This window comes from Mustela lutreola, chromosome 15 (genome assembly GCF_030435805.1).
Source record: "Mustela lutreola isolate mMusLut2 chromosome 15, mMusLut2.pri, whole genome shotgun sequence".
Classification (NCBI taxonomy): domain Eukaryota; kingdom Metazoa; phylum Chordata; class Mammalia; order Carnivora; family Mustelidae; genus Mustela; species Mustela lutreola.
In genome coordinates, this window is record NC_081304.1 from 18005342 (window position 1) to 18028559 (window position 23218).

Genomic DNA, 23218 nt, shown 5'->3' on the forward strand with positions numbered 1-23218 from the left:
GGCGTATTAGTAAGCCCTCCGTACATGTTTTTTTTTGTTGTTTTGTTTTGTTTTGTTTTGTTTTTTAGATTTTATTTATCCATTTGAGACAGAGATACAAAGAGAGAGCATAGGGAGGGAGAGGGAGAAGCAGACTCCCCTCTGTGCCAGGAGCCCACTGTGGGGCTCCATCCCAGGACCCCAGGATCATGACCTGAGCTGAAGGCAGATGCTTAACCATCTGAGCCACCCAGGGGCCCTGTTTTTAATTTTAAATCCTTGATTCATCTGGAATTTATTTATTTGACGAGAGAGAGAGCGAGAGAGGGAACCCAAGCCCGGGGAGTGGGAGAAGGACAGCAGGCTTCCCACTGAGCGGGGAGCCCATGCAGGGCTGTATCCCAGGACCCTGGGATAATGACCTGAGCCAAGGCAGACGATTAACAACTGAGCCACCCAGGTGCCCGTCATCTGGAATTTAAAAACCCAACTTTAATTTTTTCCAGAGAGCTACCTATGGTAGTTTATTACAATTTATTAAATATTCCATGTTTTGTCCATTGCTTTGAAATGCCACCTTTCATACATTACATTTCCAGTTGTATTTTGATCTTTTGGACTTTGTGTTATGTTCCATTCCATTGATCTATTAATCTTTTTGCCAGTTCCACCTTTTAAAATGATTAATTTTATAATCTATATCTAGAGAAGCTTGTGTGCCCTTCTTACTCTTTAAGAAAAGTTCCCAAATGGGGGCGCCTGGGTGGCTCAGTTGTTAAGCTACTGTCTTTGGCTCTGGTCATTATCACAGCGACCTGCAATCAAGCCCCACATTAGGCTCCCTGCTCAGCGGGAAGCCTGCTTCTCCCTCTCTCACTCCCCCTGCTTGTGTTTCCTCTCTGGCTGTCTCTCTCTGTGTCAAATAAGTAAATTAAATCTCAAAAAAAAAAAGAAAAAGTTCCCAACCATTCTTAACTTTATTTTTCATATTAAATGTGTTTATTCATTATTTGATTTATTTAAGTTTATTTTTTTAAGGAATCTCAACACCCTATGTGGGCTCAAATGCACAACCCCCAGATCAAAGCCACATGCTCTTCTGACTGAGTCAGCCAGGCACCCCTTCACGTTAAATTTAGAATCAGGTTGTCTGCTTCCTAAGAAATCTGATTGGCATTTTTAGAAATCAAGATTACATTACATCTTAGATCAGTTTAAGGAAAACTAATATTTTATGATGGCTTTTGTATCTAAGAATATGTAATATTTTAAGCTTTTTTTTTTTTAAGATTTTTTTTTTTTTTTTAAGATTTTTATTTATCAGAGAGAGAAGGGGAGAGAGCAAGCACAGGCAGACAGAGAGGCAGGCAGAGGCAGAGGGAGAAGCAGGCTCCCTGCCGAGCAAGGAGCCCGATGTGGGACTCGATCCCAGGACGCCGGGATCATGACCTGAGCCGAAGGCAGCTGCTTAACCAACTGAGCCACCCAGGCGTCCCATGATTTTTTAATTCATTTATTTGACAGAAGGAGCAGGAGAACACAGGCAGGGGTTAGCAGCAGAGGGAGAGGGAGAAGAAGCATGCTCCCTGCTATGCTGGGGATACAGGGCTCAACCTCGGGATCTTGGGATCATGGCCCGAGCCGAAGGCAGTTGCTTAACCAACTGAGCCACCCAGGTGCCCAGTTTTCAGTCTTCAAAGCATTTACAAAAATTTTTTTTTTTCAATTTTATTTATTTGACAGAGAGAGAGATCACAAGTAGGCAGAGAGGCAGACAAGGGGGGGGGAATAGGCTCCCCGCTGAGCAGAGAGCCCAGTGTGGGGCTCTATCTCAGGACCCTGAGATCATGACCTGAACCAAAGGCAGAGGTTTAACCCTCTGAGCCACCCAGATGCCCTAGATTTTATTTTTAAGTAATCTCTACACCCAACATGGGGCTCCCAACTCACAACCTCAAGATCAAGAGTCCGCATGCTCTTCTGACTCAGCCAGCCAGGTCATCTTGGGATCTCTTTTTAAGAGACCTGATTGACTAGCCTATCTAGATTTGTATAAAGAATGTTTCATGAGAGAAACCGTATAATACTTTCTGAAGGGGAATTTGTTGTTTGTGTGTCTAACTCAACTAGCTTGCTTTGACCTTAATGTTCCAATTTAGTAGTGTGAAAGCTTTGTATTTATTGTAGGTTGAGCAGGTCAAGCAGATGTGCGTTTCTCAGAATTACTTAGGAATAGGGGTTTTTTTGTTTGGTTTTTGTTTTTTTTGTTTGTTTGTTTGTTTGGTTTTTGTTTTGTTTTGTTTTTTGAGTTTGGAAAGATTGTTAGGAATTGGGGGAGCATCTCGGTTCTTTCACTGAATTGTGTATCTGAAGCCGTTGTATCCTATTACTTGAACTCAGAAAAGAGGGCGGCAAAATATGTTTATGATTGAGATGTGTCCTGGGGAGGAAATTATATATACATACCTTGCAAAGCATTCTACTGATTAGATTTATTTTGATTACCAGTTCATTATGGTTACTAGTTCAGGGAGAAATTTAAATCAACCTTACATTTCTTTTTAAAAAGCTCTACAACACCCAGTGTGGGGCCCAAACTTACTATCCCAAGATCAAGAGTCCCAGGCTCCACCAGCCAGCACCACCCCCATCTTAGCATTTGGAACCCATAGTAGAATGCCTTTTTTTTTTTTTTTTAATTGAGAGAGAGAGAGTACTAGCTTGTGGAAAGGGCAGAGGGAGGAGAAGAAGCAGACTCCCCACCGAGGGAGCCCCACATGAGGCTTGATCCCAGGACCCTGGGATCATGACCTTCCAGAAGGCAGGTGCTTAACAGACTAAAACCCCACTAGAATGCTCTTTTTTTTTTTTTAAAGATTTTATTTATTTATTTGACAGAGAGAGATCACAAGTAGGAAGAGAGGCAGGGAGAAGCAGGCTCCCTTCTGAGCAGAAAGTCCAATGTGGGGCGCGATCCCAGGACTCTGGGATCATGACCTGAGCCCAAGGCAGAGGCTTTAATCCACTGAGCCACCCAGGCGCCCCCAGAATGCTTTTTTTTTTTTTTTTAAGATTTTATTTATTTATTTGACAGAGAGAAATCACAAGTAGTCGGAGAGGCAGGCAGAGAGAGAGAGAGAAGCAGGCTCCCTGCTGAGCAGAGAGCCCAATGCGGGACTCGATCCCAGGACCCTGAGATCATGACCTGAGCCGAAGGCAGCGGCTTAACCCACTGAGCCACCCAGGCGCCCCAGAATGCTCTTAATAGAAGTTTATTTCCTATGGGTACCTGGCTGGCTCAGTCAGTGAGGCATGCAACCCTTGATTTTTTTTTTTTTTTTAAGATTTTATTTATTTATTTGACAGAGTGAGATCACAAAGTAGGCAGAGAGGCAGATAGAGAGAGGGGGAAGCAGGCTCCCCACTGAGCAGAGAGCCCGATACTGGGCTCGATCCCAGGACCCTAAGATCGTGACCCAAGCCAAAGGCAGAGGCTTAACCCACTGAGCCACCCAGGTACCCCTAGAGCTTACTTTAAAAAGAAAAGAAAAAATTCCCTGCTGTATTTTATTTATGTGCCACAGAAAACTGCTGTTTTTTTTGTTTGTTTGTTTTTTTGTCTTGTTTTGTTTTGTTTTGTTTAAGATTTTATTTATTTATTTGACAGAGAGAGATGACAAGCAGGCAGAGAGAGAGGAGAAAGCAGGCTCCCTGCTGAGCAGAGAGCCCGATGCGGGGCTCGATCCCAGGACCCTGGGATCATGACCCGAGGTAAAGGCAGAGGCTTTAACCCACTGAGCCACCCAGGGACCCCTGGCATGGTTTTTTGAGGTAGGAAAATGGGAGATGAAATCTGTGCTCAGAATAGCGGTCTTATTAGATTCCAGTTTAGCTAATCTTCAAAGCCCTAAAGTAATAGATGATTTTGTTTTAAATAATCAGCATGTTAGCATTTAGTATTTTCTCTCAGGAGAAATCTCTTGGGTTTATACTGAATCTCATGGGCATATTCTTAGCCCAACAGAAGAATCCTTGATATGAAGGAGAAAAAAATGAAGTGGAGTGATTAGGACAGAAAGTATGAGTTTTATAACATTTTCACATGTCAAATAAAGATTTACTAGAACTCACTTATAATAGAGACTGGGAGACTCCTGGGTGGCTTGGTTGGTTAAGCAGCTGACTTCGGCTTAGGTCACCATCTCGGGGTCCTAGGACCAAGCCAGCAGGAAGTCTGCTTGTTCCTCTCCCTGCTCCTGTGCATGCTCACTTGCTATCCCGCTCTCTTAAATAAATAAAATCTTAAAAAAGAAATAATGGAGACTGGTTAAGTTTGGGTGGCATTTTAATAATAATTTCCCCAAATAAGGTAGCTCTTTCCAAATACTCAGTAGCAGACATTCAATAAGCAGATAGCAATGGCAACAACTGTATATTTAAAGGGACTGTTGGATATGTTCATATGCTTCTGGACCATATTAAAATCTATTTATTTATTTGAGAGAGAGAGAGGGAGCATGAGCAGGGGGAAGGCTTGGAGGGAGAGGGAGGAGCAGACTCCCTGCTGAACAGTGAACCTCATACGGGGCTCCATCCCAGGACTCCAAAATTGTGACCCAAGCTGAAGTCAGACACCCAACCAAGTGAGCAACCCAGGCACCCCTTAATGATTTTATAGTGTTTCTAAAGGAATGTAAAGAGCAATATTATGATATAGTAAGCTGGGATATACGACATCGTGTCAGAATACTAGTCTTTTGGGGTGCCTGGCTGCCTCAGTTGGTAGAGCACCTAACGCTTGATCTCAGGGTCATGAGTTTGAGCCTCATGTTGGATGTAGAGATTGCTTAAATAAATAAACTTTTTTAAAAACTTAAAAAAAAAAGAATAGTGCTATCTTTTGATATATCCTTACAAATTACGAATTACCTTCTAGACTCTGTTTTACTCTGGAGTGGAATTTTATGCAAATTCTGTCTTAGACCCCTTTCTGCCGGGGGGTGTAGTAACTGTATCAAAGGTTTTATGAGATAGTTAACACTTTTCTGTGATATACCCATTACTTAATTAGGTCTTTATGAATGTGTGCAAATATGAAATTTGTGCCCTGACCTACTTTTTAAATTTCCTTCAGGGCTTTTGTTGTATAGAAAAAAGCTTTTCCAATTCCTTTATTACATGTTTGTTATAGAAAATACGGAAAAGCAAATAGAAATTTTTCAAAGGCCATTGTCAATGTTGGTGTATTTCCATTCAGACATATTATTACTGGAGGGTTTTTGTTTGGTTTTTGTCTCTGCTACATAGGAGCATTTTCCCACATGATGAAATATTCTTTTTAAACAGGTCACAGGGCGCCTGGGTGGCTCAGTGGTTAAGCCGCTGCCTTCGGCTCAGGTCATGATCTCAGGGTCCTGGGATCGAGTCCCGCATCGGGCTCTCTGCTCAGCAGGGAGCCTGCTTCCTCCTCTCTTTCTCTCTCTGCCTGCCTCTCTGCCTGCTTGTGATTTCTCTCTCTCTGTCAAATAAATAAAACATCTTTAAAAAAAAAAAAAAAAAAAAAAAAAAAAAAAATAAACAGGTCACAAATTGACAGGCTTTATTCAGCCAATAAGATTATCTGACTCCATAGTATTTAAATGTTGGGTTACATGGGTGGTACAGTCAGTTAAGTGTCCAATTCTGGATTTTGGCTCAGGTTATGGTCTCGGGGTTTTTTTTGTTTTTGTTTTTAGATTTTTATTTATTTATTTGACAGACAGAGATCACAAGTAGGCAGAGAGGCAAGCAGAGAGAAGGAGGGAAGCAGGCTCCCCACCGAGCAGAGAGCCCGATGCGGGGCTTGATGCCAGGACACCGACATCATGACCTGAGCCGAAGGCAGAGGCTTAACCACTGAGCCACCCACGTGCCCCTGGTCTCAGGGTTTTGAGATCAGGCTCTGCACTGGGCATGGAGCCTGCTTAAGATTCTCTCTCTTGCTCTGCATCTCCCCTCCCCTGCAAAAAATATATAATATATATTTTATAATATATAGTAATTTATATATATTATAGTTAGTTGCTGACGTGAACAAAAAGGAGACAAGAAATAATGTGAATTGATACAACCCTCTTTGGAAAAGTACTAACCTATGGAAGCTGACATGACAGTTTGCTTCTAGGTATTCAACAGGAATTCATACACGGATTCACCAGATGACATACATGGAATGTTCATAGTAGCATTATTCATAATATTCAAAACTGGAAACTGCTCAAATGCCCATCAGCAGTAGAATGGATACATTGTGATACATTCACACAATAGTAATATAGTAAAGAGAAGAGAGTGAACAGACTAGAGCTTTAGGTTTAGTAAAATTGGTGACTCTCAATAGATGCTGAACAAAAGAAGTCAGACACAAAAGATTATATTCTTTTTGATTCTGATACAAGAAAGCCCATTTTGTATGATTTCATTTACATTAAGTTAAAGAACAGGTAAACAAGTGTGTCTTAATGTGGATGTGGTATAATATTGTACCCCAAGGGGGATTTGGCAATGTGTAGAGACATCTTTGGTTGCCACAACTGGAAGAGACCAGGAATGCTGCAGAACACCCAAAGTTCATAGGACAGTCTCTTAAAACAAACAACTATCCCTGGGCTAAACTTACTGTTGGAGGAAGGATGGTGGTTTCCCTTAGGTATGATTGTGGCTGTAGGTGGATGGTAATGTTCTTGATTTTAGTGCTGGTTACAGGCGTATGTTCGGTTTGTGACAATTCACTGAACTTCATGCTTACATTTATACACCTTTCTCTAGTTATTTTCCACTTCAGTCAAAAATTAAAAAAAAAAAAAAAAATCAGGGCACCTGGATGGCTTTTTCAGTTAAGGGTCTGCTTTCGACTCCCGTTATGATCCCAGGGTCCCATATTAGGCTCCCTGCTTGGTGGGGAGTCTGCTTCTCTCTCTGCCTCCCCCTGCTTGTGCTGGTGTTTTCTCTCTCAAACAAAATCTTTAAAATAATTTAATTTTAAAAAATTGTAAAAGGGGCGCCTGGGTGGCTCAGTGGGTTAAAGCCTCTGCCTTCAGCTCAGGTCATGATCTTAGGGTCCTGGGATCAAGTCCCGCATCGGGCTCTCTGCTTGGCAGGGAGCCTGCTTCCTCCTCTCTCTGCCTTCCTCTCTACCTACTTCTGAACTGTCTCTGTCAAAGGAATAAATAAAATCTTAAAAAAAAAAAATTTGTAAAAATTCAGACTTGACATAAACATCCAGGTCAAAGATATGAAAGCCTTGAGGTGTCTGGGTAGCTCAGCTGGTTGAGCCTCTGACTCTTGGTTTTGGCTCCGATCAGGATCTCATGGGTTATTAGATCAAGCCCCAGCTCGTCCTCCTTGCTGAGCAGGCAGTCTACTTGAAGAGTCTCTCCCTCTGCCCTTTCCTGCACTTGCATGCGAGCATGCTCTCCCCCCAAAAAATAAATCTTTTTTTTTTTTTTTTTTTTTTTTTTTTTTTTTTTTTTTTAAGATTTTATGTATTAATTCGACAGAGATGGTGAGAGAGAACACAAGCAGGGTGGGTGGGAAGGTGAGAAGCAGACTTCCTACTGAGTTGGGATTCTGATGCGGGGCTCAGTCCCAGGACTCTGGGATCATGACCTGAACCAAAGGCAGGTGCCTAACGACTGAGCCACCCAGTCGCCCCAAATAAATAAATTAAAAAAAAAAAAAAAAAAGAGGATATAACCATCTGGTAGCTCCATAGCTTTAGCTTATAAGCAGTAAGCCCCCACTTTGGCTGGTATTTTTTCCAGGCCCTATTTTCCTATTTTGGTTACTTTCATCTCCTCACTGGTATCTAGATGTTTAAAAAATACCTTAAATAGCTTGAGTGAGATATAACTCATGCCCTGTACAGTAACCTATTTAAAGTGTACAATTCGGGCACCTGGGTGGCTCAGTGGGTTAAGCCACTGCCTTCGGCTCAGGTCATGATCTCAGGGTCCTGGGATCGAGTCCTGCATCGGGCTCTCTGCTCAGCAGGGAGCCTGCTTCCCTGCCTCTCTGCCTCTCTCTCCGTCTACTTGTGATCTCTCTCTGTCAAATAAATAAATAAAATCTTTTAAAAAAAATAAAAATAAAGTGTACAATTCAAAATTTTCAGTGTATTAACAGGGTTGGGGAGCCATGGCACAATTTAATTTTAGAATATTTTAATTGTCCAAAAAGAAACCCCCCTACTTACTAGGGATCACTCCCTGTTTCCCCCTGTCCCATACCTTTCAGATCTAGGCAACCACTAGTCTATTTTTTTGTCTTTAGAGAATTGTATACATTTGAATTTTGTGATTTCTACTCTAAAACAATATTTATAGTAGTTGTGCAGTATTTTGTCATGAGGTTATATCCTAAATTGCATAAAATTTGTCTTATTTTTGGTCATTTATTTTATTTTTTTTTTTTTAACATTGTTTTGTTTTTTTTTTTTTTAAAGATTTTTTTTTTTTTTTTTTTTTTTTTTTTTATTTGACAGAACACAAGTAGGCAGAGAGGCAGGCAGAGAGAGAGGAGGAAGCAGGCTCCCTGCTGAGCAGAGAGCCCGATGCGGGACTCAGTCCCAGGACCCTGAGATCATGACCTGAGCCGAAGGCAGTGGCTTAACCCACTGAGCCACCCAGGCGCCCATTGGTCATTTATTTTAGATAACTTACTAGATGTGAAGTTACTGATCAAAGAATATAAACACCTTAATATTTTCTTCTTTTTTTCTAAGTTTTTTTTTTTATTTGTTGTTGTTGTTGTTGTTGTTGTTGTTGTTATTTTAAGTAGTCTCTACCCAGCGTGGGGCTTGAACCCACGACCCCAAGATAAGAGTCGCATGCTCTTTGACTGAGCCAACCAGGCACCCCAGAATGTAAACACTTTAAAGTTCCCAGTAAGTATTAACCACAGTACATTCCAGAGAAGTTATACCAGACTGCCCTCACCATTAGTGGATGATAGGGTTTTTTTGTGGGTTTTTGTGTGTGTGTGTGGTTTTTTTGTTTTTTTTGCAAATTTTATGCTGTGAACCTAGTCATACTGGAAATGTTACACATTTTTTGTTTTGTCTTAGAGGTGTTCATTCTCCTAAAGTGATTATTATTCAGACAGTTGATTTGACCTAAACTCAAGCTGTTTTGGGCAAGTGTACCAATACTGTCCTTTTTTACATGAAGATAGTACCACTTAGGATGTGAATGAATGCATTATTCCCAGGTTACTCATACTTCTCCAGCTGGTTCCTGAAGTTTCTTAGATTCAAATAGAGTGGCTTTTTGCCAGCACAAATTGACACTTCAGCCCACAGTGATGTATTTTGTGTCCTTGTTGGTTAACAGAGCCAAGATTTCAAACTACATTCTCTCTACTAGGTTTTATAATTCGACTCACAACAAATTATATTGTGTTTCTCAAATACTGTCCATAGCCAAGAGCTCTTTTGAAAACAAGTTGTTTTTATGTTTGTAATACATAGATTACTGTTTGCTAGTGAACTGCCATAATGCTTTTGCTTGGAAATTGTCACTAGCTAGTTATTAAACATCTATTACCGCTCATGCAGAATTAACTTCCACTTAAAACATTTCCAGTTGAACAAAACTTCATTGTAAACCCTTTAATTGATTCCTTGTCTCTGTACATAAAGCAGTCTCATTCAGGAGTGTGAGTCACTAGCACGATTCTTAGTGGATTGCTCAGCTTGTGACCCGGGATACCCAGATAGTTAATATTTTAGAATCATGGTGAGTCGGTATTGAAATCTTTTAGCTTGATTTAACCACAGATTTTCTGGGATGACTTGTTGGGGAAGTGCCTTCTTGACACTTTGACATCTTATCATTGTTAATTTCACTGCAGTTAGTTCACCTCTTTCTTGCTCCCTAGAGATCTGAATTCCACATAATTTGATGGTTGGCTTGGTTTTGTTTTTGTTTTTTGTTTTTTAATTTTTATTCTGCCTGAGGTGATTTTCATCAAGTGTTAATAGCCAGGACCTTAGAAATCATCTGATATTCTCCACTTATTTTACAAATGAAAAAATGGAAAGAAATACTCCTGAAGCGCCTGTTAAAATCTCTTGGCTCCTAGTTCAGTGGTTATTTCATCTTGGTTTCATAAAATTCAACATTAGGAATGACTATTCTAGAAAATTAATTTTAGTTCATCCTGGACTTTGTTTTTATTTTAAAAAGAAACTAAGATTTTAAAATCTGGCTTATGATAGGTTTGGGTTTTTTTTTTTTTTTTTAAATTAGAAGGAGATTAAAGCTTGGCTCTGATCCATTTGGACTTCGTTGTTGGATTTGCAAAACATTTAGAATAGCACTACCTACTTTAAAATTTTAAATTTCCTGGTTATAATAGTTTAGTAAGACTAAAGATTGACAAAGGACAAGTTACTGGGTTTTTTAATTATTGATCTGGAACCCTTGGGAGCTTTTTTAACATGAGTACTAGAGAGTCATTTCCAAAGATATATATATATTAAAGTGATATTTTTAGATTAACAGTTGTTTTTTGTGGCCAACATAATAGTGAAGAGCTTGCAGTGGAAAAAATGAATCAGATAAACTGAAAAGTAAAGTGTTTCCCTGTAGTGTTACTATACTCTAAAATGTTTAAACTTTAACAGATGATTCTAGTTAGCTTCCGCTACTCCTTTGTTGCTTGGCATATGTAACTGTATTTTTTAAAAATTTTTTATTTATATAACTGTATATTAACTATCTCTTGAATACAACTGTAGTTTTTTTAAAAAAGTGTAAATTTCTTATAAACTGCTGGATTGCAAGCTTCTTGATGGTAGGTGAATACCAATTGAGTGAATGAATTTTAATCTAAAACTTTTTTTTTTTTTTTTTAAGATTTTATTTATTTATTTGAGGGAGAGGAAGAAGAAGAAGGCTCCCCACTGAGCAGGGAGCCCAACTTAGGCTGGATCCCAGGACCCTGGAGTCATGAACTGAGCTGAAGATAGATGCTTAACTGACTGAGCCATTCAGGTGCCCCATCGTCTAAAACTTTTTTTATCCTTTTTTATTGTGGTAAAATATACTTAACATAAAATTTATCATTTTACCCATTTTTTTAAGTTCTGTGGCATTAAGTAAATTTACATCATTATACAACCATCTCCCCAACTTCTGAATCTTACCACAGAAACTATACCTATTAAATATAGTTCCCTGTTACTCTCAGCTCCTGGCAATCACCATTTTGTTTTGTTTCTATGAATTTGCTTAGTGTAGCTATTTCATGTAACTGGAATCATATAACATTTGTCCTGTTGTGACTGACTTTCACTTGGCATAATTTTGTCAAGCTTCATCCATGTGTCAGAATTTCCTTCCTTTCAAGGCTGAAGAACATTCCATTGTATATTAACGAAATGTCCTGTGTTGTTTATTCATCTGGCGGTGGACACTTGGGTTGCTTCTTCCCTTTTTTGGCCCTTGTTAATAATTCCGTGAACATGAGTATACAGAATCTGTTTGAGTCCCTGCTTTTGTTTCTTTGGGTATATACCCAGAAGGAGAATTGCTGGATCATAAGGTAGTTGTATATTTAATATTTTGAGGAAATTATAACCATACTATTTTCTCTGTAGCAGCTGCACCATTTTAGATTCCCAGCAAAGGTTTCACTTTCTCCACAGCTTTGTCAGCACTTGCTCTTTTCTTGTTCTGTGATATACATTCTGATGGGTGATGTGATGTATCTTATGGGTTTTTTGTTTAAGATTTTATTTATTTGTTTGTCAGAGAGAGAGAGAGTGCGAGTGAACAAGCAGGGTTCATGGCAGGGCAGAGGGAGAAGCCAGGTCCTTGCTGAGCAGGCAACCTGATGTGGACTCTATCCCAGGACCACCCAGGTGCCCCAATTTAAACTCCTATTAACCCAAACTTTGTTTCTTAAAAAATATATTAAGGGGCGCCTGGGTGGCTCAGTGGGTTAAAGCCTACTTGTGATCTCTGTCAAATAAATAAATAAAATCTTTTAAAAAAATATATATATATGTATATATATAAATTGGGGCACCTGGGTGGCTCGGTGGGTTAAGCCTCTGCCTTCAGCTCAGGTCATGATTCCAGCGTCCTGGGATCAAGCCCCACATTGGGCTCTCTGCTCAGTGGGGAGCCTGCTTCCTCCTCTCCTCTTTCTCTCTCTGCCTGCCTCTCTGCCTACTTGTGATCTCTGTCAAATAAATAAATAAAATCTTTAAACTATATATATATATATATATATATATATATATATATTGAAATTATTGGTGAGGGAGTGAGGAAACCAGCATTCTCATACTCTAGTAGTGGAGATATAAGTAGGCACCAGCTTTTTGGAGGGGTAATTTGGTAATACAGATCAAAAGCTTTAGAATTTTTGAAGAGAGAGTGGGCAAAAAAGTTGACCTTTTCTTGTAAACACGCACACACTGCCTCTTTGCCCTCTTGTGATTTCTCTCTCTGTGTGTCAGATAAATAAAATCTCTAAAAAAAAATTATCTCTTTCCCTTCTCTGAGGTTTTTTTGGTTTTGGTTTTTGGTTTTGTTTAAGATCTTGTTTGTTTGTTTGACTTGAACAAGCACAAGGATGGGGCACAGCAGGCAGAGGGAGAGGGAGAAACAGGCTACCCACTGAGCAGAGAACCTGATTCAGGGCTCCATCCCAGGACCCTGGGATTATGACCTGAGTGAAAGGTAGACACTTAGCCGACTGAGTTACCCAGGCACTTCCTTCTCTAAGTATTTTCATGTTTCGTACTTTTATACTATTCATTGTATTCTGTCCTGAAATATGATTGTATCAGTGAACATGATTTACATTTTCTACTTAATACATATTCATTCAAATCTTCTGTTTAATATAGCACACATTCATTGAGTGCTTTTTGTGTCCTGGGCAGCATACTAGGAGCTAAGTGTCCAGAAAATTTAAAGAAACAGACTTTCCAGACATCAAGAAACTCCTATTCCAGCAGAAGAAACCAGTTATCACTAATGTTGATTTAATAGAGTAAGTCCTGGTACTGGGGGTTGGTTGATTGAGGAGGTCAAGGAAACTTGAAGTGACCTTTGATTAGATCTTAAAGGATGAAATTTTCCAGGTAAGAAATTGTGGAAAGACATTTTAAAGCGGAGGAGGGTTGCCTGCCTGGCTTAATTGGTAGAGCGTGAAACTCCTGGTCTCAGGGTGGGAGAAGAGAATACTTAACGTTGAGGAAAAGTCAATGAGCAGAGATTTAAATTTATTTATTTATTTTTATTTATTAGAGAGAGACATAACGAAAGAAAGAACACAAGCAGGGGGAGTGTGAGAGGCCGTGTGGGGAGGCGGACACTTAACTGACTGAGCCACCCAGGTGCCTTGGGGAAAGTGGATTTAATAGAGGAAACAACAAATCATAACAATTCATATATGAAAGTGCATAGTGTGAATTAATACAAATAATGAATTTCTTCAATTTGAAGTAAAACACATTAAGATGAACACAAAACATTGAGGTTTTTGAAGAAGAATTTGTTAAAAAGTTACAAAAGAATTTTTTTTTTTTTTAATCTCAAGCAGACTTTATTCTATAGGGCATGGAATGCCTTTCGAGGTATTTTCTTTTAAAAGCTAATATATTCATTTAGTTCAAAAAAAACCAAGACAATATTAAAGGATGCATAGGGGCACCTAAGTGGCTCTGTCAGTTGGAGACTGACTCTTGGTTTCAGCTCAGGTCATGATCTCGGGGTCTGAGTTGATGCCCCATCTTGGTTTCCACCCTCAGCGGGGAATCTGAGATTTTTCTCCCTTTTTCTCTGCCCCTACCTGTGCTCGCTTGCGCACACACTCTTTCTTAAGTAAATCTTTTTTTTTTTTTTTTTTTTTTAAGATATATAGGACACTTTGGGTGGCTCAGTTGGTTAAGCGTCTACCTTCAGCTGAGTGTCCTGGGATCACACTTGATTCCAGTGTCCTGGGATCAAGTACAGCATTGGGCTCCCTGCTCAGTGAGGAGTCAGCTTCTCTGTTTACCCCTCCCACTGCTCTCTCTCTGTCTCTGTGTGTGTCTCTCAAATAAAATCTTTCTAAAAAGATTTAAAAAATAAAAATTAAAAAGATATATAATCAAAAGTGTTGATTCTACCGTGTCCTCCTTACTCTGGTACTTTTGTTGGTTTTATTTTCATGTCCTTGTAAGCCTTTTTCTTTTTCTTTCTTTTTTTTTTTTTAAGTTTGTTTATTCATTTAAGTAATCTCTACACCCAGTGTGGGGCTCGAAACTACAACTCCGGGATCAAGAGTCCCATGCTCTTCCAACTGAGCCAGCCCATTGCCCCCTTGTGTGTCTTTATAGAAATAAAAGGAAAAACACATTGGAATTTTTTTTCCTCTCTACATAAGGCATGCCTAATATATACTTAAATACCTTGCTATTTCCACTGATTAAATGTCTTGAATGTCTTTCTATACAGGGAGAGCATTCTTCCTTATTTGTGTAGATAGACCATAGTGAATTTAACCATTGCTAGATAGTGGACATTTGAGTCCATTATAAAAATAATGTGATTATTCCCAAAAGTGAGATTATAGGTCAAAGGATAGGTGCGTTTATAATTTTGTTGGATCTTGCCAATTTGCCATCAGAAGTTATACCACTCCCATCAATGATGTATGAGAAATCTATTTCTCTATAGCCTCCCCAACTGTTTTATTTTTATCAACATGATAGAAGAATTATATCTCAAAGTAGTTTGTTTTATTTTAGAGATATAATTCACATGCCTTAAATTTCATCCTTTTAAGGTGTACAGTTCAGTAATTTTTTTTTTTAAAGATTTTATTTATTTATCAGAGAGAGAGAGGGGGAGTGAGCGAGCACAGGCAGACAGAATGGCAGGCAGAGGCAGAGGGGGAAGCAGGCTCCCTGCTGAGCAAGGAGCCCGATGTGGGACTCGATCCCAGGACTCTGGGATCATGACCTGAGCCGAAGGCAGCTGCTTAACCAACTGAGCCACCCAGGTGTCCCAGTTCAGTGATTTTTTAGTGTATTCAGAAGGTTGTGTAGCTGTCACCCCTGTCAAATTTTCATCATCCCAAAGAGATACCCTGTGTCCATTAATAGTCACAGTCTATTAATCAAAGCCCCAGACAACTACTAATCTTTCTGTCTCTGGATTTGCATTTCATATAAATGGAATCCTATAAAATTTGACTTTTTTGTGTTTGACTTATTTCACTTAGCTTTATTTTTTCAAGGTTCATCCATGTTGTGCATCTTTTTTAAAGCGAACTTATAGGGGGTTTTGCCATGGAATGTGTATTTGTGTACCTTGCCTATTTTCTGTTGGATTGATGGGTGGGGTTTTTTGTTTGTAAGTTTGGGTTGTTTTTTTGTTGTTGTTGTTGTTGTTGGGTTTTTTTGTTTTGTTTTGTTTTTCTTTTTTGTAACTCTTTATATGATAGCAAAATTAGGTCTTTACCTATAAAAGAGTTAACAAAGGGGCATCTGGCTAGTTAGCATCTGGTTAGTGGAGTGTGCAGTTCTTGATCTCAGGGTTGTGAATTCGAGCCCCACATTGGTGTAGAGATTGCTTAGAAATAAAATCTAAAAAATATTTTATTTGGTGTGCCTGCATTGCAGTCATTCAGCCAACTGAGCCACCCAGGAGCCCCTCTTCTAAGATTTTTTTTTTTTAGGGGCGCCTGGGTGACTCAGTGGGTTAAAGCCTCTGCTTTCGGCTCAGGTCATGATCCCAGGGTCCTGGGATCAAGCCCTGCATCGGGCTCTCGGCTCAGCAGGGAGCCTGCTTCTGCCTGCCTCTCTGCCTACTTGTGATCTCTGTCTGTCAAATAAATAAATAAAATATTTTTTAAAAAAAAAAAAAGATTTTTTTTTTAAAGATAAAATATTTTATTTATTTATTTGACAGAGATCACTAGTAGACAGAGAGGCAGGCAGAGAGGAGGAGGAAGCCGACTCCCCGCTGAGCAGAGAGCCCAATGCGGGGCGAGATCCCAGGACCCTGGGATCATGACCTGAGCTAAAGGCAGAGGCTTAACCCACTGAGCCACCCGGACACCCCTGTATCCTATATTTTTCAGTTACTTTATCACCAGCATTTTTATTTTTCCAAATGTTTGAATTTATTTATTGAACAGATACTTATTGAGCACCTACCACCCTTTGTCAGGCCATAGGGTTTTTGATACTAGGGATAAAGGAACAAAATTCTGCCCTCAGAGACCTTCTATTCTATAAACAATGAAATTATAAATAAGAAATATATATATTTTTTGAGAGTTAAGTGCTTATAAAGAAAATTAAAGCTGAGTAAAGGGGCTGGTCTGGGGGAGGTCTCTTTTTATTACTACTATTTTTTAAAAGTTTTTTTGTTTGTTTTGTTTTATTTTTTAAGTATGCCCAGCTTGAGGATTGAACTTAACCCCAAAATCAAGAGTAGCATGTTCTACTGACTGAACCAACCAGCTGCCCCTGGGGGACATTTCATTATGGAGGTGACATTTAAGCAGACTTGAAAGAGACAGTCCTGCCAACTAGCTATGCAAACAGTGTTCAAAGCAGTGAAAATAGCAAGTGTAGAAGTCTTGAGACGAAAGCATGGCATATTAGGTATGATCTGAGGAGGATAGGATGCAGGTGTTCCTGAGTCAGAATGAGCAAAAGGGAGAATGGAAGGAGTATGCAACCAGAAAGTGAGCTGTGGCTGTATGACAGGGGGTGTTACAGACTGTGGTAAAGATTTTTGGTTTTATTCCAAGAGTTTTGAGCAGAAAAGGGAAATGATCTGACTGACTTTTTATTTTTTTATTTTTTTCCCTAGATTTTATCTATTTATATGACAGAGAGATCACAAGTAGGCAGAGATGCAGGCAGAGAGAGGGGGAAGCAGGCTCCCCGCTGAGCAGAGAGCCTAACACAGAACTCAATCCCAGAACCCTGAGATCATGACCTGAGCCAAAGGCCAAGGCCCAAATCACTGAACCACCTAGGCGCCCCCTGACTTACTTTTTAAAGCTTTACTCTGGTTGCTTTTTGGAGAATAGATTTGAAAGGGATAAGATCATAAACTAGGGGGCCAGTTAGAAGACTTTTGCTTTGGGGCGCCTGGGTGGCTCAGTGGGTTAAGCCGCTGCTTTCGGCTCAGGTCATGATCTCAGGGTCCTGGGATCGAGCCCCACGTCTCTGTCTGTCAAGTAAATAAATAAAAAATCTTAAAAAAAAAAAATGAAGAAGAAGACTTTTGCTTTTACCGTAGTCTTTGTTAGAAATGAAGGTGACTTGGATCAGAGTGGTTGTCATGGAGGTGGTAATAAGTGGTTGGACTGTGGATATATTCTGAAGATAAAATTAATAGGATTTTAATAATAGTAGCTTGGCTTGAAGTGATAAAAGGAGTAAGGCTGCCTTGAAGGTTTTTGGCTAGAGGAACTACATGAATGGTGGAGGCATTTACTTAGATTTGGATAACTGAAGACAGAGTCGGTCTTTAGAGGATAGGAGGATTGGTTTGGGGTATGTTAAATTTGGTGCCTATTAGACATCCAAGAGAAGATGTCAAGTAGCAGTTGAATTTCCAGTCTAAAGTTCAAGGAAGGTGTTAAAGCAAATGTGACATCACTTCCAGCTTGAATTCTGGTTGGAGGAACCCACAAAGAAGACTGAGGAGGGTAGGCTAATAAGATAGGATAAAGATCAGGATATGTATTTAGAAGTTTTCAAAGGAGAAGTGAGACTGAAGTGGAAATTGAAAAATAATAGCCAGGGGCGCCTGGGTGGCTCAGTTGGTTGGACGACTGCCTTCGGCTCAGGTCATGATCCTGGAGTCCCGGGATCAAGTCCCACATCGGGCTCCCAGCTCCATGGGGAGTCTGCTTCTCCCTCTGACCTTCTCCTTGCTCATGTTCTCTCTCACTGTCTCTCTCTCAAATAAATAAATAAAATCTTTAAAAAAAAAAAAAAAAAAGGAAAAATAATAGCCAGAGGACCATGACACCAGGGAAACCACAGGTGTGGGGGCACGGGGAGTATTTCAGAGAGGAAGGAGTGATCCGGTGTATCAAATATAGCTTAAGAGGTTGAATAAGAGAGGGGCGCCTGGGTGGCTCAGTGGGTTAAAGCCTCTGCCTTCCGCTCAGGTCACGATCTCAAGGTCTGGGGTCCAAGCCTGCTTCCCTTCCTCTCTCTCCCTGCCTCTCTGCCTGTCAAATAAATAAAATCTTTTTTTAAAAAAAGGTTGAATAAGAGAATTGACCATTGAATTTGGCAGTGTAGAACTTATCTTTGGTAAGTAGTTTTGGTAGATTGGTGGTATGAAGGTTTATTGGTATGTATACTGTATTCACCACTCATCATCAGTTATTAACCATTTAGTAGTTTTCAGTTCTTTTTTAAAAAATATTTTATTTATTTATTTTGACAGAGAGAGATCACAAGTAGGCAGAGAGGCAGGCAGAGGGGGAACCAGGCTCCCTCCTAAGCCAAGAGAGCCTGAAGTGGGACTGGATCTCAGGACCCTGGGATCATGACCTGAATGGAAGGCAGACACTTAACAACTGAGCCACCCAGGTGCCCCTTATTATTTAGTTTAATTCTGATGCCAAAGATTGGGTTTAGTTCCTCCCATCTGTGTTCACATGGAACCTATATATAGTTTCATCTGTAATGTAATTCTTTATTAGTGGTTAAGGCCTAGCTTCACCAGTTTAATAACTGTATGATCTTGGGCAACTTTTATATGCTTTCTAGACTTCACTTCTTCATTTTTAGAAGGGATCTAGTCATATAATCTGCCTCCTGGAATAATCCAAGTAATATGCTTTGTATTTAATCTTCAAAAATCCTGTGAGGTTTTTTTTTGTTTTGTTTTTTGTTTTTTTTACAGAAAAATGTGGTTAACTTGGACTTGATCCTATTAGGGTATAACTGTAGAAACTTCAAATACAAAGAATTTAGAAGGGAATTAGGTAGTTTATTACCATGTTTATGCCAACTAATTTAGAAAATTGTTTTCTAGTACAAGACAAGGTAGATTTGTAACTGTAGTTATTTGGAAAATGGACTAAAAATAGCACATTTGGTTTCTGCCCGATAAATGTTATATAAGCAAACATAAGTTTCTTTAGTGTGTTTGTGTGTGTGTGAGTCTTTTTGAATTATGGGCTACCATGAATTGCAGTATTCTTTTTTTTTTTTTAAGATTTCATTTATTTATTTGACAGAGATCACAAGTAGGCAGAGAGGCAGGCAGAGGGAAGGTAGGCTCCCCTCTGAGCAGAGAGCCTGATTGGGGGCCCGATCCCAGGATCCTAGGATCATGGCCTGAGCTGAAGGCAGAGGCTCTAACCCACTGAGCCACCCAGGTGCCCAAATTGCAGTATTCTTTACTTAAAAATTGGTCCTAGAAAAAATAGTTTTTCTTTTTTTTTTTTTTTTTTTAAATATTTATTTTTTACTTATTTGGCAGAGAGAAAGATCACAAATAGGCAGAGAGGCAGGCAGAGAGAGAGAGAGGCAGAAGCAGGCTTCCTGCCAAGCAGAAAGCCCAATGCGGGGCTCGATCCCAGGACCCTGAGATCATGACCTGAGCCGAAGGCAGAGGCCTAACCCACTGAGCCACCCAGGCGCCCCGAAAAAATAGTTTTTCCACCTTTGAATTTAATCAAGAAATTGATCGATGAGACTATATAAAATAAGAAAATTTGAAGCAAGACGATAAACTGAAGTGTTTACATTAGAGGTCAGATGGTTAATGTCTGTCTATACTATGTTGAGAATACATTCTCCAAATAAATGGGCAAAAGTCTAGAAATAAGTCAGTGAAGGGGGGTGGATATGGGATAACCGTATCCTGATACATTAAAAACAAAAACTGGGGGCGCCTGGGTGGCTCAGTGGGTTGAGGCCTCTGCCTTCAGCTCAGGTCATGATCCCAGGGTTCTGGGATCGAGTCCCACATCCCACATCCGGCTCTCTGCTCATTGGGGAGCCTGCTTCCTCCTCTCTCTCTGCCTGCCTCTCTATTTGTGCTTTTTTTTTTTTTTTTTTTTTTTTTAAGATTTTATTTATTTATTTGACAGACAGAGATCACAAGTAGGGAGAGAGAGAGAGGGAAGCAGGCTTCCTGCGGAGCAGGGAACCCCATGCGGGGCTGGATCCCAGGACCCTGAGATCATGACCCGAGCCGAAGGCAGCAGCCCAAACCACTGAGACACCCAGGCGCCCCTATTTGTGCTTTCTATCAAATAAATAAATAAATAATGTTTTTTTTAAAAAAAAAGAACTGAGGGGCGCCTGGGGCGCCTGGCTGACTCAGTAGAGCATGCAACTCTTGATCTTGGGGTTGTGAGTTTGAGCCACATGTTGGGTTTAGCAATTACTTTAAAATAAAATCTTAAAAAAAAATTTCAGGACACTTGGGTGACAATCAGTTAAGTGTCTGCCTTCAACTCGGGTTATGATCCCAGGGTCCTGGGATTGAGCCCCACATCAGTCACCTTGCTCAGCGGGGAGCCTGCTTCTCCCTCTCCCTGCCTCTCTCCCTCTTTCTCTGACAAATAAATAAAATCTTTTAAAAAACAACATACAGGGGAGCCTGGGTGGCTCAGTGGTTTAAGCCTCTGCCTTCGGCTCAGGTCATGATCTCAGGGTTCTGGGATCAAGCCCCAAAACGGGCTCTCTGCTCAGCGGGGAGCCTGCTTCCCCCTCTCTCTCTGCCTGCCTTCTGCCTACTTGTGATCTCTCTCTGTCTATAATTTTAAAAAAAACATACAAATTGACATAATTTTTAAATGCGATTGGCATCTGTGTGAAGTAGCGTAACAGTGCTGATGAGCTTGAGGTGAAATTGTAATTGTTCTTTGCCAGGCATTAGTAAATTGCTAGGATCTTTTTAGAAAGTTGGATGACAATGGTGGCTCTGAAGGTTAAGGGTCCAACTCTTTTTTTTTTTAATATATTTGTTTGTTTGTTTATTTGACAGAGAAAGCACAAGCAGGAAGAGGGAGAAGTAGGCTTCCTGCTGAGCAGGGAACCCGATGTGGGACTAGATCCCAGGACCCTGGGCCCATGAGCGTCCAACTCTTCATTTTAGCTCACACGCTGATCTCAGGGTTGTGATTTCAAGATTCACTTTGGGCTCCACGCCCAGCCTGGAGCCTAATTTGACTGATTGATTAATTGATAAATAAATAAGAAGGTTGGATGACAGTACAAAGCAAGAGCCATGCAGGTTTACATTTCCTGTGACCTAATACCGTTTCTTAGAATTTGTCTATAGATAAATTCAACAAAAGCATAAAGAATCTATTTTTTCAAAAAGCTATTAAGTTCAAAAGTACGTGTAAGTCAGTTGGGGCTTTCTTAGCAAGAAACTTTGAGGTATTTGCCATCCCCCTCCTCTCACCACCACTTGTCACATGCTCTTCTGTCACTTCCCTTCATAGATAGAGAGTATGGAAATGACTCTTCCTTTTTCATGAGAGCCATTCTCAGGTAAATTACACACTCTCACTCCCCATTCCTTATCCATGTCTGTTTGCTGAAACAGGGAAGTCAGAAAAGACTATGTCCTGAATTTTAGGCTTCTGATAGCAGAGCAAAAAACGGCAGAAGAGAGGGAACTGTAGTAGAGCAAGAACACAGTGAGACCACACTTGGTAATGACATGTTCTGCTTAGAAATGGCAATTCCAGAACCCACCCTTCTACTCATTCCATTTTCGCTCTCTCATTACCTCCCTCCCTCTCCCCGCTGCTCCCCCCACACACCCTTGGAGCAGTGTAGTCTGATATTTAAGCCATTCTCTTTAATGTTTGCAAGGAAAGGAAAGGAATTTGGAAAGAGTATCAAATCTGTTGACTCTTTAGTAGAATAGTGATGGCTGCCATTGATTTTAGGAAGCCCATGGTTATTTTAGAAAGAAAATTTCCCAAGCCCCTTTTTATGAGATGCTGAAATTAAGTTACTAAACACAGCATTGCTTATACTCTAGCTGTGGGTGTGGGGTGCTTTGGCACTTAAAAATGCCCCTGGGAAAGCAGGTTCTAAGGGTTCACCATTTTCTAGGCCTACCCCACAACTTAGCCAATGTGCAGTGCTCACTTCCGGTGTGTTTCACTGCTTTATAACTTATATGAGGTTTGAGGGACATACCCTATTCCTCCTCCCCCAAAGAACTTAGATTATTACATGAGATGGTGAACTGTTGAGAGATTCTTTCATAGCAATAATTACTAAAAAGATAACTTGTTGGGGTGGCTCAGTCAGTTAAGCGGCTGACTCAGTTTCTGCTTAGGTCATGATGTCAGACGCATGAGATCAAGTCCCACGTCAGGCTTTACACTCAGCACGGAGTCTGCTTCAGATGCTCTCTCCCTCTGCCCCTCCTGCTCATTCTCTCTCTGTCTCAAATAAATTTTAAAAATCTTTTTTAAAAATGATATTCATTTGTCTTTGGTATGGAAGAAGGTGTAGAGGATGAATTTTCTAACTAATTAACAATAGTACTTTGATGATTTTGACTCACTGGAATAAACAGAATTTCGGGCTTCAGGGGAAATGCTTTCGATGGGGTATTTGGGAACAGTCTGAACTTGGATGTGAATCATGACGGGAGTTCCGTGTTGGAAACTTGAGTTATGTCACCATTTAAATAATATATATTTCTATGTTGTGGTTTTATAGCTTGTGTATTCAGTGAGAGAAGTGCTGAGCTCGGGGCGCCTGAGTGGCTCAGTGGGTTAAGCCGCTACCTTCGGCTCAGGTCATGATCTCAAGAGTCCTGGGATCGAGCCCCACATCGGGCTCTCTGCTCAGCAGGGAGCCTGCTTCCTCCTCTCTCTCTGCCTGCCTCTCTGCCTGCTTGTGATCTCTCTCTGTCAAATAAATGAATAAAATCTTTTAAAAAAAAAAAAAAGAAGAAGAAGAAGAAGTGCTGAGCTCATAGACTTTAGGGCTGGGAATGTATTTGAAGTCCTATGGTGAGATGCTTGTGTGCTCGGATCCTGTATATAAGGAGATACTCTCATATTTTGTAGGTGCCTGGACTAATATCTTTTCTTATTTTCACCGACCTTTTGAAAATCGCTCTAGGGGCGCCTGGGTGGCTCAGTGGGTTAAAACTCTGCCTTTGGCTCAGGTCATGATCTCAGGGTCCTGGGATCAAGCCCTGCATCGGGCTCTCTGCTTCCCCCTCTCTCT

At 40.3% G+C, this 23218-nt stretch overlaps 1 protein-coding gene across 14 annotated transcripts in view; it reads left to right on the plus strand.

The window, feature by feature from the left end:
• Positions 1 to 23218, plus strand: part of GJC1 (gap junction protein gamma 1) — a 40935-nt gene that overhangs the window by 9509 nt on the left and 8208 nt on the right. For 4 of the 14 annotated variants that reach the window (XM_059148708.1, XM_059148709.1, XM_059148715.1 and 1 more), the window contains exon 2: positions 10875 to 11012. The exons of 7 other annotated variants lie outside the window; for them this stretch is intronic. The gene's annotated coding sequence lies outside the window, so the exon portion shown is untranslated. Of the gene's footprint in view, positions 1 to 8714; positions 8903 to 10874; positions 11013 to 12913; positions 13024 to 23218 lie in introns of those variants that run through there. 3 more of the 14 variants (XM_059148704.1, XM_059148707.1, XM_059148706.1) reach the window with 3 other exon arrangements.